Here is a 15,817-nt window from a genome sequence, read left to right as displayed (position 1 = left end):
TTTCTACATCCTAAATGTGGAGAAACTTTAAAGATATCCAGGTGAGTTCTGACTAAGATGGTGACACTGTCTCCAATGCAATCCTAAGGAGACACGTGTACAAAAGGCATGTACCTGGAAAAGCTCTCCACTCATCTCCAAGCAGCTTCCCTGCCTCATTCCTGTCTTCGGGTTGCCCGCATGCTTTTATTCCTTGGGCACTCTTCCCTTTCTTCAATGTTAGGCCAACTATGTTTCCACTCCTTTAGGTGCAAACGTCTCTCATCCCTATTCAGTTCATCTTTTCCTGGGGAAATTTATTTGAAGATGAGATGGGGTCCCAAAAGAGTCAAGGAAACAGCTTGCCCAAGAGTTCTCCTGGGATAGAGTCCAGATTATTTGTAGCATCAGAAAAGAAGTCCTCTGATACCAGTGTGTATGTTCTTCAATGTCATGATCCATGTAAACATATTTATTGGCTTCTGATTCTTAGACCATTGGTTTCAGAGCTTATTCCATTTGACTCTTGATGTCTTGAACAGCTTTTGTTTTGTTTTTTAAAATTTCACTTTGATACGTTTTACATTTTTCTTTTATGTGTATGGGTGTTTTACCTGCATGTGTGCTGATGTACTATATGCATGAAGTACCACGGAAGAGTTGGATCTCCTTGGAAAGGGAGTTACAGATGGTAGTTAGCCACTGTCTTGTTGCTGGAAATTGATAACACGGGCTTCTAGAAGAGAAGTCAGTGCTCAGAACCTCAGAGACAGCTCTTTAGCCCCTGAACATCTTTGTATGCTTTTCAGAACTCTATTATTTTCTCTAGGAGGATACATTAGTTATATTTATATGGAAACAGAAGGCACACTCAAATGGAGTATCTAAGAACAATTTTAAAAGTGTGGGCTGCAGAGAGGGAGAGAGAGGGAGAGAGAGGGAGAGAGAGGGAGAGAGGGAGAGAGGAGAGGGAGAGAGGGAGAGAGGGAGAGAGGGAGAGAGGGAGAGAGGGAGAGAGGGAGAGAGGGAGAGAGGGAGAGAGGGAGAGAGGGAGAGAGGGAGAGAGGGAGAGAGGGAGAGAGGGAGAGAGGGAGAGAGGGGGAGAGGGGGAGAGAAAGAGAGAGAGAGAGAGAGAGAGAGAGAGAGAGAGAGAGCCCAATGATAAACTAGCTGAAACTGAGAGGAAGCAGAATGGAAGCGGAGGTAGGTGCAGGACGTGCCTCCACACAGAAGCCTTGTCTATGTGGAAACAATTCAGATGCTTTGAATCTGTGTCCTCCTGGGGAAGCCAGGGTACATTACCTCTAGCTCCACATCTCCTAACCCAGTCAGTGCTTCCCATGGGTCTAATCTGAGAGGTCAGGAGTACGTGGCACCCATGATACATGGAGAAGACAAGGTGGATACCAGATTTGCAGGGTATCCCAATGAAAAAACTTCTAGAAGGGGCAGTTTTTGGTCAAAGTCTAAGCCCTGGACTGGGGAGATGGCTCAGTGGGTAAAGAGGCTTATTTGAAAGCCAGTCTTGAACTCTGGGGCCCATATGATGGCAGAAGAAAACTGACTCCCATGAGTTGTGTTCTGAGTTTCACTTGAGTTTGGTGGTGTGTGTCTTATATCCCCGAAATGTAAAACATATTTCTGATGATTCACTTATTATCTTGTTTTATGTGCACTGGTGTTTTGCCTCCCAGGTATGTCTGTGTGAAGGCATCAAATCTCCTGGATCTGGAGTTACAGAAAGTGATGATCTGTCATATGGGTACTGAGAACTGAACCCTGGTCCTCTGGAAGAACAGACAATGCTCTTAACCACTGAGCCATCTCTCCAACCCCATTAAAAAATATATATATATATTTTTAAAAAAGTCTTACTATCTGCAGTAGAAACTATATTCACCAAAATTGTTTCCTCTCTCCTCTGACACTCAAATAGACCCCATGACTACCAACATCCCTGTGTTTTTTTGTGGCAAGCACTTTTGTCCACTGAGTCTTGAAGATACTATGGTAAGTGAAGTAAAACAAACGAAATGGAGCAAATACCATACACTGTCAATAATATGGCTTACCTGTAGTGATCAAAAGCATGGGGACAGGAAGTATAGTAGAGTCTGGCAGGGTGCCAGAGGTAGGGCAGATGGGAAGTTAGTGTTTAGTAAACATGGGATTTGAGTTTGGGTTTAGAGTTCTACAGATGGTGGTGATATTGTTTGCCTAGTCTCCCCCCACCCTTATCCATGGTCTACATGGGAATGTTAAATCTAGTTCTACCTCTTTAGCTTATTGTATGGATGAGCTGGGATGATAAGTAGAGAGATCTGACTGGTATTTCTAAGTCAACAGATGCTGGATGTGGGGCTGGAGACATAGCTCAATAGTAAAGTTCATTTCCTTCTTTTGCTGAGGACCTGAGTTTGGTTTCTAGCACCCACATCAGTTGGCTCACAACTGCCTGAAACTCCAGGTCCAGGGGATCCAGGACCTTCTTTTGGCCTCTGGTGGGCACCTGAAAAAAAATGCATGTGTGTGCACATACACAGACATATACATATAATAAAAAGTAAAATAAATCTTTGAAAATGATGCAAGACCACAGGAGCCACATTTGGAGCAGGGAAAGATTGTACATCTTCTGGGCTTTAAGTTGGAAACAGTGCTCGGGGCAGGGATTTGAATGTCTCTCTAGATTTTCTTTCTTTTTTTATATATTTGCATTATTTTATTATTTTACTTTTTATTATTCCTATTATTCTGGTAATTGTGTGTATGTTCCTGTCCTACCCACTACTCACCCAACTGTGTCCTTTTTTTCCTTTAACATAGGATAGTTCAGTCTGTGCTTCCCAAACATTCTTGGATGTGATACCTTCCACTGGACTTCAACTTACAAGGGGCTACACTCTTAAAGAAAATGGACTTTCCCTCTTCTAGCAGCTACCAGTTGCTAATACCTCCTTGGTTATAGGTAGGACTTCATGCATAGCTTCCCTTGCCATCTGAGGAGTTGGTTTGGCTTGAGCTTGTACAGGGATTATGTATCTATTTCAACCACTGTGCAGTCATACATGCAACTGCTCTGTTGTATCTAAAGCATACTATATTCCTATAGTCTTCCACTGCCTCTGGATCTTACATTCATTCCACCCCTTCTTCCACAGGATCCATAAGCTGTGTATGTGTGTGTGTGTGTGTATGTGTGTGTGTGTGTGTGTGTGTGTATGTGTGTGTATGTGTGTGTATGTGTGTGTGTGTATGTTGTATTATAGATGTTCCATTTTTGGATGAGCATCCCATAGTATGGGTTAGTTCTTTTGGACTTGTAGGTTAGTACGGTCCCATAGACTTCCACAAACATTATAGGCTATTTCTAATATTTCTGGATACACTCTAGAACCCTACAGTAATGCCTTGTTACTGATGATACCACATACTCAAATCATACACTATGAAGAACTCAAGCTGGAAATGACTTGGAAGCTTCATTCCAATGGGATGGTTTTACAGTGCTAACAGGTGCTATGGTATAACACCAAAGGAGAAATATAATCATTAATGTTATCTAGCTGTGGACCCTGTGAGCTACAATAATGACTGCTCTGGCAGGGAGTACCTGATGGCGCAATAGTGGCATGGGCATGATGGGAGTAACCACCTACTTTATGATTATATTATATAAACCTCAAAGCCTGCACATCATTGGGCTAAGAAACTAAGAGTAGTCAGGTTGTAGACCCTAGGGTTGTTCTATGGGAACCTATTACTAGTATACAGCTAAGACATAGGATTAAACCGATTCCTAATGAGTTAATATTATACTCATAGACAAACATATCTCTCAATTCTTAACAGAGAAGCTTCAATTTGCAGCAGACAGTCATTAATACAGAGACTCATAATTGGCCAAGGTGAAGAGAATAAGAGACCAAGTTTTCCAGGAAAAAGGCAAGTGTAAGCTTTTACATATGGAAATGAGGATAAAGGGACTATTTAGTGATCAGAAGAGTAGATTATGGTATGTCAGCAGTGCTTTTTGTTTGTTTGTTTGTTTGTTTACAAGGCACACTACACTAGATTTCCCAGATTTTCTTAAAGCTAAGAGTAGCCAAGTGATTGAGATTTGGCCAGTGGAGAAATAGAAAAAAGTGGTGATTGACATCTAGGCAGATATCATGCATTCTTTTGACATGGCATTGCTTTAATCAAGAATTAAGGAAGAGATACAGGATGCAAGAGAAACCCAGGGGTCACTTGTGGAGAGCCACACAACCATGAAATGGAGAAAGTCTGGGTCCCTGAATTATACCTGAAGGAAGGGTACCAATTAGGAACAATCTGTGCAGACCGATAGAACCAAGAAACAATGTCTGCCATGATAAGCCATCAGGAGCTGTAGTTGCTTCCCTTGATATGCTATTGTATTACACAAAATATGTGCTGATTGTAGATGATTTGATAAGTTCTGAAAGTAATAGACAGGGGGAACTGTTTTTCCACTGCCCAGAGATAACAGCTTTTACTATTGTAGTGTGGTTCCCCGCCTCCCCTACTCCACTTGTTTTTGCATGAGAGCATCATAGGCCATGATGATAATAGGAAGAGAGTTTGGTGATAGAAGATTTCTACAATCAAAATCTCTAACTGCTCAGGTCATTCACGATATACTTTACAGTACCTTTTCATTTTTTTTAAATTTTTTTTTTTAAGGCTGAATCTCATGGTCTAGTCCAGACTGTCCTGGTCTCACACTTCCTGTGACTCTCCCACATCTTTCTCCTAGAGTGCTGGGGTTACAGGTATGTACCTGTCTCTGTGTTTGTTTCTTTGCTTGCCTGCAGGGCTGGGGATCAAAATTAGGGCCTCAAGCATGCTAGACAAGCACTCTAACCAGTGAGCTACATCCCCAACTCTTAAAATCTTAAGAGTTCAAACTCTGAGGCTAAAGAGATCTCTTAGAGATAAACTAAATGTACTTCTCTTATAGAAGGTCTGTTTTTGGTTTCTAGCATCCTTGCTTGATGGCTCACAACCATATAACTCTAGATAAAGAAGCTTTAACACCTCTGGCATACAAAAGAAGCTGAATGCACACATACAACACATAATTTAACAATTAAAAATAATAAAAGCATACATATAAATCTATCTAGTAATTATTAACATTAACAATGAAATGGACTTTAAAATAGAGTTCCAATCCCATTCATGTTCAGAATCTTGTGAAGAAAGGAATTATTTATTATTTAGGCCTCACTTTGCAATACATTTAACAAACAGAGAAGTGTAAGAACCTCCCACTGAATAAATTGGTCTCTTAATAAATGGATGAGTGAATAAAGTAGGCAAATCTACCTAAGTGCAACAGGAAAAGAAGTTTTAATCAACCATCTCAGTGATGTCTGAAACCTGTAAATAGTTCCGTCATTTTGGAGGGTCCGGGCAGCAGCAACTGTTTTAAGCAAAGATCAAATATGCTAATATATGCCCTCCCAGAGCAGAAGGAAGAACATGACTTAAAGGTATGTTTTTTTCTCCTTGGAAAAGAACAGAAACAGAAATAAAGAAAAGCTAGAGCAAGAAAGCTGGATACAGGGCCAAACATTTGGCGTAGGCTGTAGAGTTCACCTGAAATGAATACAGTTCAAATGGGTTCTTGGGTTTCTTGTTTGCCAAACAATTCCTAGAACATCACTTCTGTAAAATGACAGAATTTACGGAAGTGGATTTTTATGCAGGTTACTTCAGTGTAATGTGGGGTCAACCTGGTATGATTTTGTTTTGATGATTCCTGTGTTTAATTTCCCCTACTCTTACAGGGTTATCTTTCTTTGCATTTGGAATTCAAAAAGGTTGCCAGTTGCCTAAGCCTGGGTTTACTGGTTACCATCAAATGTCATGCTATGAGCTCTTTAAATTTACTTTGCTATGTCTTTCTCAACTGAGGTGGGTTCATGCAGCTATCTTAATTAAAGGTTACTTCTGTGACACTGCCTCACCCCAGTGACCTCCTTAATTCAGAAACCCTGTCTTAGTCATGTTTGTGTTTTTAGCACACATCAAACAGGCAATTGATGGGACCATGGATATGGATCAACATTAGACTTGTCTGCAAAGATCTGTTGTAAAGGAGGTCTGTCTAGAGAACATTTTATTGAATTGGTTTTCCACTTCTATTTCATTCCCCAAGTCTGTGAGGTCTGCAGCGGTGGATTTCTTCAACCAGTGAAACTCCAGCCGACTTGATTCAGCTGCTGGGACAGTAGAGAGACACCGTGGAAGCAGAGCTGGACTTGCTCCCTGAAGCATCCTCTTTCTAAGTCCTGGAGAGGCTAAGACTGTCATGAGAAGATCTGCTAGCCTATAAGATGATTCAGTGCCACTTCAAATTAGATACATGCCTTCTCTTTAGACCAGACAACCTGGGCTTCAGGCCAGACACCTGGGACCAGCTGACACTCTCCAGGTCTGGCAAACCTGGTCAGGTCTAAAGCAGCTTCCACTAAGGGACAAATTATGAGAGTTGCTTCAGGCCAGTGAGAATGGGGTGATTTGTTAGGCAGCAGAAGCTAATTGGCACGGGAAGCCAGCTGGCCATTCCAATTTAGAAGGTCATTAACTAACTAACTTTTATTTCTAAAGATTTTATCTTATTTCTGGGAGACCACAGAGTGATATCTCCTAGTTTTAAGCAACAATGTACTTAGCCAAATAAATGATAGACTATAAGGGAAAATATAAACATTTTGCAATATGGAAAAGCTTAGAATATTTTACTTGTCAGGTATACTTTCTGAAGAATTAATGGGGAACTAAAAGTTCTTAAACAATTCCTCCCTTCCTCCCTCTCTCCCTCTCCCCCTCTCTTCTTCCTCCCTTCCTTCCTCTCTCCCTCCTCCCTTCCTCCCTTCCTCCCTCTCTCCTTCTCTTCCTCCTCCCTTCTTCCCTCTTTCCTTCCTCCCTTCCTCCAAACAAGCAAACAAAGAAACAAACAAACAAGCTGAAAAGGTGGTGGATGCAATCTGTCTTATTTTCTTTACCTGTTGCTGGAAAAATACCCCCAATAAATGAAATTTAAGGTAGAAGACTTATTTATCTCATAGTTCTAGATTACAGTCCCTAGGAAGTCAAGGCATCAGGAGTGTGACTCAATTTGTCCCATTATTTCTGTATTCAAAAGAAAAGAATAACGGATGCATGCCTGTTAGTGTTCAGCTTCCTTTCTTTACTCTTCTACAGTACATCCCAGTATCCCCTTGCCTAGGGAATGGTGCCACCTACATACAATGGTTGACTCTTTTCACATCAACCAGTGTGATCAAGATAATCCCAAGGTATGCCCAGAGATCCATCTCCCAGGTGATTCTAGATTTTGTCAAATTAACAGTTAAATCTAACCACCAACATAACCCAAATCTGTTCCGGATTACTAAAATAAAGTTTTATTTTTTATTACATGTATATGTATGCATTTGTGTGTAGGTATATGAATATAGATACAGGTGGATGCCCGAAAAGGGCATCAGATTTACTGATACTACAATTGCTATTGTGCCCTGCCTAGTGTAGGCCCTGGGAACCAAATCTAGGTCCCCCAAAAGAGCAGTTCTTGCTTTTAACCACTAAGCAATCTCTTCAGTCCTGCTCACGATGTGTTTTTAATGGTACTTAGTTTCACACCAATCCTCTATTCATTCTTCTTACTTCTGGGACTCAAAGCCTAAATTACCTTTCTGAAACTTCACAAGCAGCTGGATTCTGATTTGGCTCACACAATGTGACAACTGTGAATGAAGTTAGAAGGAGGTGGGGGGTAGATGGCCTAATCTAGCAGTGGCTTCCCAATTGACAAGTCACATTGGCAGGACTTCCAATCATATCTGTGGGAATAACCCTACAACATCGGGGAAATGGAGATTTAATGGCTTCTTATCTGACAAGAAGAATGTGAGTTCAGTAGGTCCCGAGTGGAAGTGGATCTCTGCAGGTACTGTCCCTGGTCATACCACCTAATATCTTTTGTAGATATTAGAGTCTTCCAGTACGTTTTAATGAATGACTTGAATTGAATCCATGCTTGCTTTATTTACCCAGAGTGTTTTGTTTTCTTGAATGATGAAATGGAACCACAGGCTGAGAAGTGTTTCAATAGGCTTTGAAAGCCATTGATCTACTTTATATGGAAAGTCAATGAGCTCCAAGAACATCTTCCAGAGGAAGAATGGAACAATTCCTAAGTATGAAAAAGGGGAGTCTGGGGAATATGATGAAGAAATCAAACAGTTTTTCCCTGAGAGAGAAAATACGACTATAATTCCAGGGAAACATCAAAAATATATATGACTAATGGTCAAATTAAATTAAATTAAATAACATTAAATTGTGGCATGATGTCCTTGATGAAGTGTCAGAGATTACACTTGACCTAGATTCTAGGCCCATTTTACTTTGTGTGATCTGGAAATCGTTTCCTTAGACATGTCTGGGAAACAAATGTAACCCTAGAACATACTTGGTTCTGCCTGAGCAAATAGACAACTTTACCTGTTCATTTCATTTCTGGTAGCCAATTCATTAAAATTAAGAGAGACCTCTCCTCAACAACAGTTTCGTAACATAATGTAAACATCTGGAGCTGAGAAGAGGAGTGAGAATATGGACAGTGGGGCAGTCTCTGGATAGGACATTCTCATTTAAGCCTGATGATCGGAGTTGGACTTCTGAGACCTCCATGGTGGAAAGAGAGAACCAACTTATGCAAGCTATCCTCTGATCTCCACACGTGTGCCAGAGCACTTACAGCAATGCCCTCCACAGAATAATAAATAAAGTAACTTGAGGAAAAGCACTATAGGAAGTAGAAGAACAGAAAAATGGAAGAAAACGGGTAGCTGAAGTGAACAAAACTCTTAATGTTCTTAGTGAGGAGTCAAGGAATACTTTCTCAACCCACAACAGCCTTTGCTATTTAAAAATAATCTTTTGTATACCATTTCCATGTTCAGATACTACTTTGATAAGAGAAGGTTCTCAAAGGGTATGCTGCATCAGGGAAGGACAGTAACCTGATCATGTTCTTACGCACAAACCTCATAAGCCCACTTGCTCATCATCTGTAGAATGAATGACTTGGATTAAACCTTTTGAGGCCTCTGCTCTCGAAAGCAGAGTATCTGTGAAGGACATCGTGCAGCCCTCGATCTTCTTCCCTCCCTAGGATCACTGTCAGGAAGAGCCTCTCAAATTGCCACGTTTTAATGGTGGGCAGGTGGAAAGATTATATAGTTAACAGGGAAGATATTTGTAAAAGGCTTCTGGGAAAACCAGGCTCCAGATTTGGCAATTTGTCAAATCGGAAGAAATCCACGTGAATGTGATGACTCACACAACGTAATTAGGGAAAGGCAGAGACCAAGCTTAAGGTTTAAAAAGAGCAAATCTGCATCCTGACATGGTAGCAAAACCAAACAAGGCCTCTTCAGAGGAATTTTTCCTTTTTGTAGTTCATAGTCATTTGAGGAAGTATTTTCTACCCCCAAATGCCTGAGTAAAAGTACTAAGATTTATTTATGTATTTTGATTAAAAATGATGGGTGTCTAATATCCCAGCAAGGGCTGATATCCACAGCTCAGTTACTTACTACTTTTTTTCCGGGTTTGTTAGATACAAAATTTCATCCTACATTAAAATCAGTACTCTATTAATATTTTTATGCCCTCTTAGAGATTATTTTGGTAAAGGATTGCCAAGTTATCTGGAGTCATCCAGCTGGTTGGCATGGCAGCTCAGCCCATTCATTGAATCCTGGAGGCACTGGACCTATTTCCTCTCCTTCTTTGTGCCAAATTCACTTTGAAAATGAAGGATAGTAACCATCTCTTCCCAAATGAAAGTCATCCTCCTTTAATCTATAGGTTGTCGCTTTTTCCTATTATGTATTCTAATCCTTCTTGCCACTATGGGGCTTTGTATGATGTGTCAAGGAGCCAGGAATCAAAATAACTAAAAGAACTTTGTGTCAACTTAGATGCTGGCATCTTGGACCAGAAGGCTCTTGCTAACCAGATGGGCTATGGAAGGGGATGCTTTCATTTCTTTCTCTGCAACTCTTAAACTACAACCATCTTAGCGATTTTTTTTTTTTTTTTTTTTTTTTTTTTTTTACTTAAAAGAGAGTGGATAGCTTTACCTATTGTCTGATCCTTCTAAGCTGATGACAGTTTTATTTCTGCAACGGGCTCTCATTGCTATAGCCTTCTTTGTTTTTCACACTGAGAAATGATTTCTCTCCATGCTGAGAAAATTGCTTTCAGGACATGTTCCCTCTTTATTTATTCACATATGTTTGTGTACCTATCTATGGCATGCAGCTATGCAAATTCAATGCGGTTTTGTGTTAGTCGTGTTTGCTGGACTTCTGTGTTCTGCATGTCTCATGTAAGCCCTCCTTTCCAATACTATTTTTATTTTATTTTATTTTATTTTCTAAGTAACTTTGCTCAGTGGTTTCTTGGACTCGGCTTAGTTTTCATTTGCCCACATAGAACAAACTTAGTTAGTTAATGGCAGGCATTCCTTTGCCAGAAAAACTTGCTTAGATGTCCTATCTGCTGCTTGGGATTGGCTTGTTTCTTCTAAGATGGTTAACATAGAACCTGGTGTTATTAGCTCTGTGGATGAACTCCTTAGGAATAGCATGGTCACCAAGTATTCAACCTCATGGATGGTCAGTGGTACCAAAGCCCACCGAAGCTTTCTAGCCTATCTTTCTATGTTCACTCCACAAATCTCTCCTCCACACGTTCCTCTGCTACTGTTTCAGCTCCTCAGTCAGCTGACTCCAGTGCCAAAGGGTTGTCTCCATTTAATGCTCAGACAGTTGATTGAAGTCTCTGTGTCCTCAGTGGCTGACCAGCACAAATAGCAACATCTAGAAATAACAGCCTTGCTGAGGTCTTGAGCTGGAGATGCAACTCCTTCAGCCTTAGGCAATGTTTAATGATGATAACATTTAAAGTTCTCAGAAGCTACAAATCAGTCACTGCCTTCCCCACCCATGAATTTCACAATGGGAGTGAACCTTCCTTTGGCCAGAAGGAATGGCTGGTGTGTTAACCAGGAGGCCTCTTACAATACCTATTGAATATCTTTTGAATACCTATTGAGGCCTCTTGAATACCTATTCAAGTCACTTCAGAACTGCTCTTTACTCAGCTATGCTCCAGGAACTATGCTTCACAAAGGGTGGATGCTGCATCCTCCCTCTAGATAGCACTATCCTCCACTTTCTCTTAGCATCTAGGATGCTATTAGCATATGGCCTTTTGGCTTTCCCATCCTTTAAGGTTCTCCTGTGACAGGACAGCAAGGTTCATAGACAGACCAGAGATTCTGCTTCACCCCAGCTGTGCCGTGCACAACAATAAAAATGGAATAAACTGGCAATCTGCCCTCTTCATGGTATGGGTCAGGGTTACGTTTTCATTGTAGTTCTGTGTGGGGCATGTGGACTGTGCCGCCAGAGGAACTAGAATGGTACTGGCAAGGTGAAGCATGTTCAAACTCCGCAAATCTCAAAAACTGAGATTTAAGTCTCATCCTGAAACCAGCAGGAATGGGACTAATTCCCTCTCTGGTTTTGTGCCTGCCTTGGAGCAAATTCTAACCCGGTGACCTCCAACCAGGTGGTCATAGGTAGCTTGTCATGGAGCACACTACCTGGAATTCTTCCCCGTACAAATAGAGCATCAGCAACATCTTCACCTCAGCCAACAGAGTGCATTTACCCCTGTGCTGAGAGTGCTCGTTTTTTGTATGGTCCCTGTCCACATGGAATAAAGATCACAAGTTATTTCAGAGAGGATTGTCTGAGACTAGCTGTTTTTACTGAGCTATAACGCTTGGGGGAAGATTCTTTCTAAAGCACTCATTGTCGGACCTTTGGATCCACCTGCCTGGCCAGGCTCCCACTGCTTGCCGAGGCTTGCATCAGAGCATGATCCCCACCCACCTATGACATTGCTGCTGCTGCAGCCACTGAGGGACTGGGGACTCCGGCCACCTGACCCTGCGCCTGCCGCAGGAACCTCTTTACTTCTTTAAGAGCTGTAACACTACTCCAGCATTCCTTGCCAGACTGGAATTCTGCGGACCCCATTAGTCCCAGACTCCACATCACCCATCCCGGCGATGCCATGGGCCTCGAGTACAATGGTGTCCAATGTTCCAGCGGAAGAAGCAGACCTCCAACCCCACCCATTCAGGTCTTTTCCGTGACCTGTCCGAGCCGGTGTAACAGCAGCGTCTGGATATCCCATGAGAGGCTGAACCCAGAAGCACAGATGTGAGAGAGAGGACAGCTAGTGGCAGGATGGATGAGTCCAGAGCAGGCAGAGAAAGAAATAGACTGACATGGCCAGAAGACTAGACCTGGCCATCACAGGAGCAGGAGTAGAGCAGAAAGAGAAAAGGGAGGGTCATAGAGAGAGGGACAGGAAGAGGAAAAGAGAGGGGTGTGGGAGCCCACACATTAAAGATAGAAGGGTAGTGAGGAGAATGAGTGGTTGGGGAAGGAAGCTGGAAGGAAGTTTAGGGTAGGGCAGGAGAGAGGTCTGGGATGTTAGCATGGGCTTTGAACTATATAACAGATACTTGTGATAGTGATGGAGCCTGGAGGCCAACATGGGCTTTGATGTGCTAGTCGGCACTATACTATTTGTCCAGTGATAAGGGAAACGACTCTTTTTTGTAGAGGGGAACTAGCTTCATGAATTTCTGAGGAATATTGGCTTTATCTAACTACTAGAAAACCTTCTATAGTCCAGGTTGAGTCCATTTCTGGATATTTAGACTGCATTTTTGGAGTGCTGGAAACTCAAGTTCCCTTTGGACTTAACAAAAACATTCCTTCTTGTCTGAAGGAAAGAAGAGGTTCAGGACGTAAATAAAACTCAACAGTCCTGGGAAGGCTGAAGTTACTAAGATTCGAAAGATCCCCACTCCAAGGGGCAGTAAACGAAGGAGGAAGGCTACCGGGTGGAGTTTGCCACAGTGTGGGCACAGGGCTCACTCAGTTATGGAAAACTGGGTTCCCACCCATTGAAATCAGGGGTTTTTCAGAGAGAGAGAGAGAGAGAGACAAACCTGAACAATCTGGTTGTGATAGATAAAACCAGAAAGTTAGAACCTCAACAAACTTGTTTGTATTTGAGAGCATTTATCTTGGGTACTGAAATACTTTTTATGATAAAGTCAGAAAAAGTGGAGTTAGGTGGTTTTAAAAACCGACTGGTATCATGTTGAATTAAAGTACTATCTTTATCTTCACCCGGGAGCATGCCATTCAATCTGGACATTAAAGTTTCATCAGACTAGACTCCTCACTCCTGGTGAATCTGTTTAGGCAATCTAAAATTCGTCTTTGTAACCCCTCTTTTCTGTGCCTCCATTCCACAATATTTCCTGCCGACTGATACTTATCAGGATGTGATTTTTGTCTTTATTCTTCCCTTAGTCTCATGCTGGCTTGGAGACATCCTATGTCTAAGGTGCCTCTGTGCATAGTAGGTCAGGCCCATGAATGTGGACTTTTTATTCTATCCTTTACAATTTCAGTCCTTCCAAATTCATGAGGCATAACTTGTTATGGTAAACATAGGTTATTGTAAACCTTCAAATACGGCTACTAAGAAATGGTCTGCATGTAGAAATGTGTTCTTTATGATACGATTGATGACTACAGGTTAGAAATGCATGAGGAAACAGTATCCCAGAACAGTAATCTGAACTTCAACATGGGCTTTACAAGCATCCCTGATCTCTGTCTCTTCGGCTGATGCGAGTTCACAGGGTGAATTTTCTCCATCACTTTGGGAACGGAGCGAAGAGACAACAGAGTGAAGCTTTGCTGAGACTGCTCCATGGGAACGGAAGGAGAGAAACATACAGCAGGGGCCCTATGCAGGGAGAAAGGGATGCTGCTACCCCCTCCTTCTGATTAAGCCAAGCGCTCCATATTTGTTCCCTTAGCGATTAGATCATTTTGTACCATATGTCATTTCTTGGTCATCTTTCCCAGCAGATTACATTCCAAGAATATACTTTCCTGAAGAGTGTGAGCTGTTTGTGGGGTAAAGGGTGTTTGTGAAAGGAAGAAAAAGCAAGCACGGGGATACCTCATTCCGCAGTCCACCGTCGCCAATGTTTAGGGGTCTCCCCCAATACCTGGGAAGCATTTAATTCAAAGTTATTTCATGGACTTATTTAAGCATGCTGCTCTTGCTTCCTAGCAGAGACAGTAATGGAAGCCGCATGTAGCTTTTGGAATAGAAGATGCTTTTGCCTGAGTGGTGTCAAAGTGTGATCAAATGATCCAGTGTCCAGATAGGTGAGCCAGGAACAAGGAAGTTAGGAGTTGGGGATGGCAGGCTTTATTCACCCTTCCCTGCCTCATTGTTCTCCATTTAAAAATGTGTACATGAATTAGTGTTTTTCATGAGGCGACTTCCTGCCAGACTTTGGGAACCACAGACAGAACACTTTCTGTCTTTGTGCCTCAGTTTACCTAAAGTGTTGAGATGTTCCACTTCATGCACAGAGACAAGAATGTCTAGATCCTTCCTCCCCCACAAGCAGATTTCCAGCATCAAGTCCTCTGGCTCATTCCCACCCACTTCTCAGGAAGTTGAGTCCAGCTCTGTCACTCAACATTGTTGGCTGCAAGTAACAGGAACCTCGAGGAACGCTGAGGTAAATGTAGAATTGTCAGTTTTTCTTACATAATATGAATTCTAACGCATGGCAGCTGTAGGCTTCTGAAGTTTATTGGCTTGTTATGTCAGGCCTGCTGCCTCAGGCTTCTTCTCTGCTCCATTTTGTTGGGGATCTGGTCTCAGGACTGCGGTGAAAAGGATGAGGAGCTTGAAGCAGCAGAGCTCTCTTCAGAGTAACTAAAGCGCTCCCAACAGCACCATTAGACTCAGACTCGGCTCTCATTGGTTAGAAATCATGTCATGTGGCCAGGTCTGGGTTCATCGAACAGGAAACATCCAAAGCTTAATAACCATTGTTAGTGAAGTCCAGAAAGGGGCTGTGTAAAAGACAGGACTCTTTTGTTTTATGGTTAAGAAAAGTCTTGTTTTCCGATTGTTTTGTGCATGTAGGTGGTTTTTTTTTTTTTTTTTTTTTTTTTTTTTTTTTTTTTTTTTTTTCAGGTAAAAATCATCTTTAAAAATGGGGACTGAGTCTGAGGAGGGAGAACCGACTGTCAGCCGTTCCAGCGCTATCAGATCTGTCATCTCACTCTCAATCTAACTTTCAGTTCGGAGGATAATTCTATCTCAGGTATTGTCCCCAAATCCCTTCCTGAACACACCCTCCTGTATGAGGGAAGAAGAAACCAGCCCACAGATCCGGCTTCATACAGCTGGGAAGTCGCCCTCCAGTCCAGTTATACGGAGAGCTCTGTGGCATCAAGGGACTCTACTCTGTAGAACTCAGCTTTCTCGAGGAGGCAAGCCAGGGAGAAGGAAGGGATTTCAGTGTCCTCTCCACAGTGTCTATCACACTTTCCTTTATCCCTTCTCATCTACTCCTTCCCAAGATTCTCTGCTCTGTCACTGGCCTTGATGAGTTAGTTGAAAGGAAGAACCCAACCATGGAGCAGAAGCGACAGACCAAATCTCCAAAGGCTGAAGGTGGCAGTTATCAGAGCAGGATGCTTTCGGTTCCGGGCCATGGAGCAGCTTTTTGGAGGAACATGAGAGCGAGGCTGCATTCCTTCCATCACTTTGAGCCACCTAGTGAGATGGCTGTGGTGTTATCATTCTGTGGAATGCCAAC

The 15,817-nt window shown here is 42.2% G+C and overlaps 1 long non-coding RNA gene across 1 annotated transcript in view; it reads left to right on the top strand.

The window, feature by feature from the left end:
• The window catches only part of LOC143441110 (uncharacterized), a 33,185-nt gene extending 25,792 nt beyond the window's left edge, over positions 1-7,393 (top strand). Inside the window, exon 5 of the long non-coding RNA XR_013108338.1 lies at positions 6,167-7,393. This is a non-coding gene — a long non-coding RNA (uncharacterized LOC143441110). The remainder of the gene's footprint in view (positions 1-6,166) is intronic.
• Positions 7,394-15,817: the final 8,424 nt, after the last annotated feature.

This window comes from Arvicanthis niloticus, chromosome 1, assembly GCF_011762505.2.
Source record: "Arvicanthis niloticus isolate mArvNil1 chromosome 1, mArvNil1.pat.X, whole genome shotgun sequence".
Lineage (NCBI taxonomy): Eukaryota > Metazoa > Chordata > Mammalia > Rodentia > Muridae > Arvicanthis > Arvicanthis niloticus.
The sequence above is the reverse complement of the archived record's forward strand: the minus strand, read 5'-3'. Positions and strand labels throughout refer to the sequence as shown.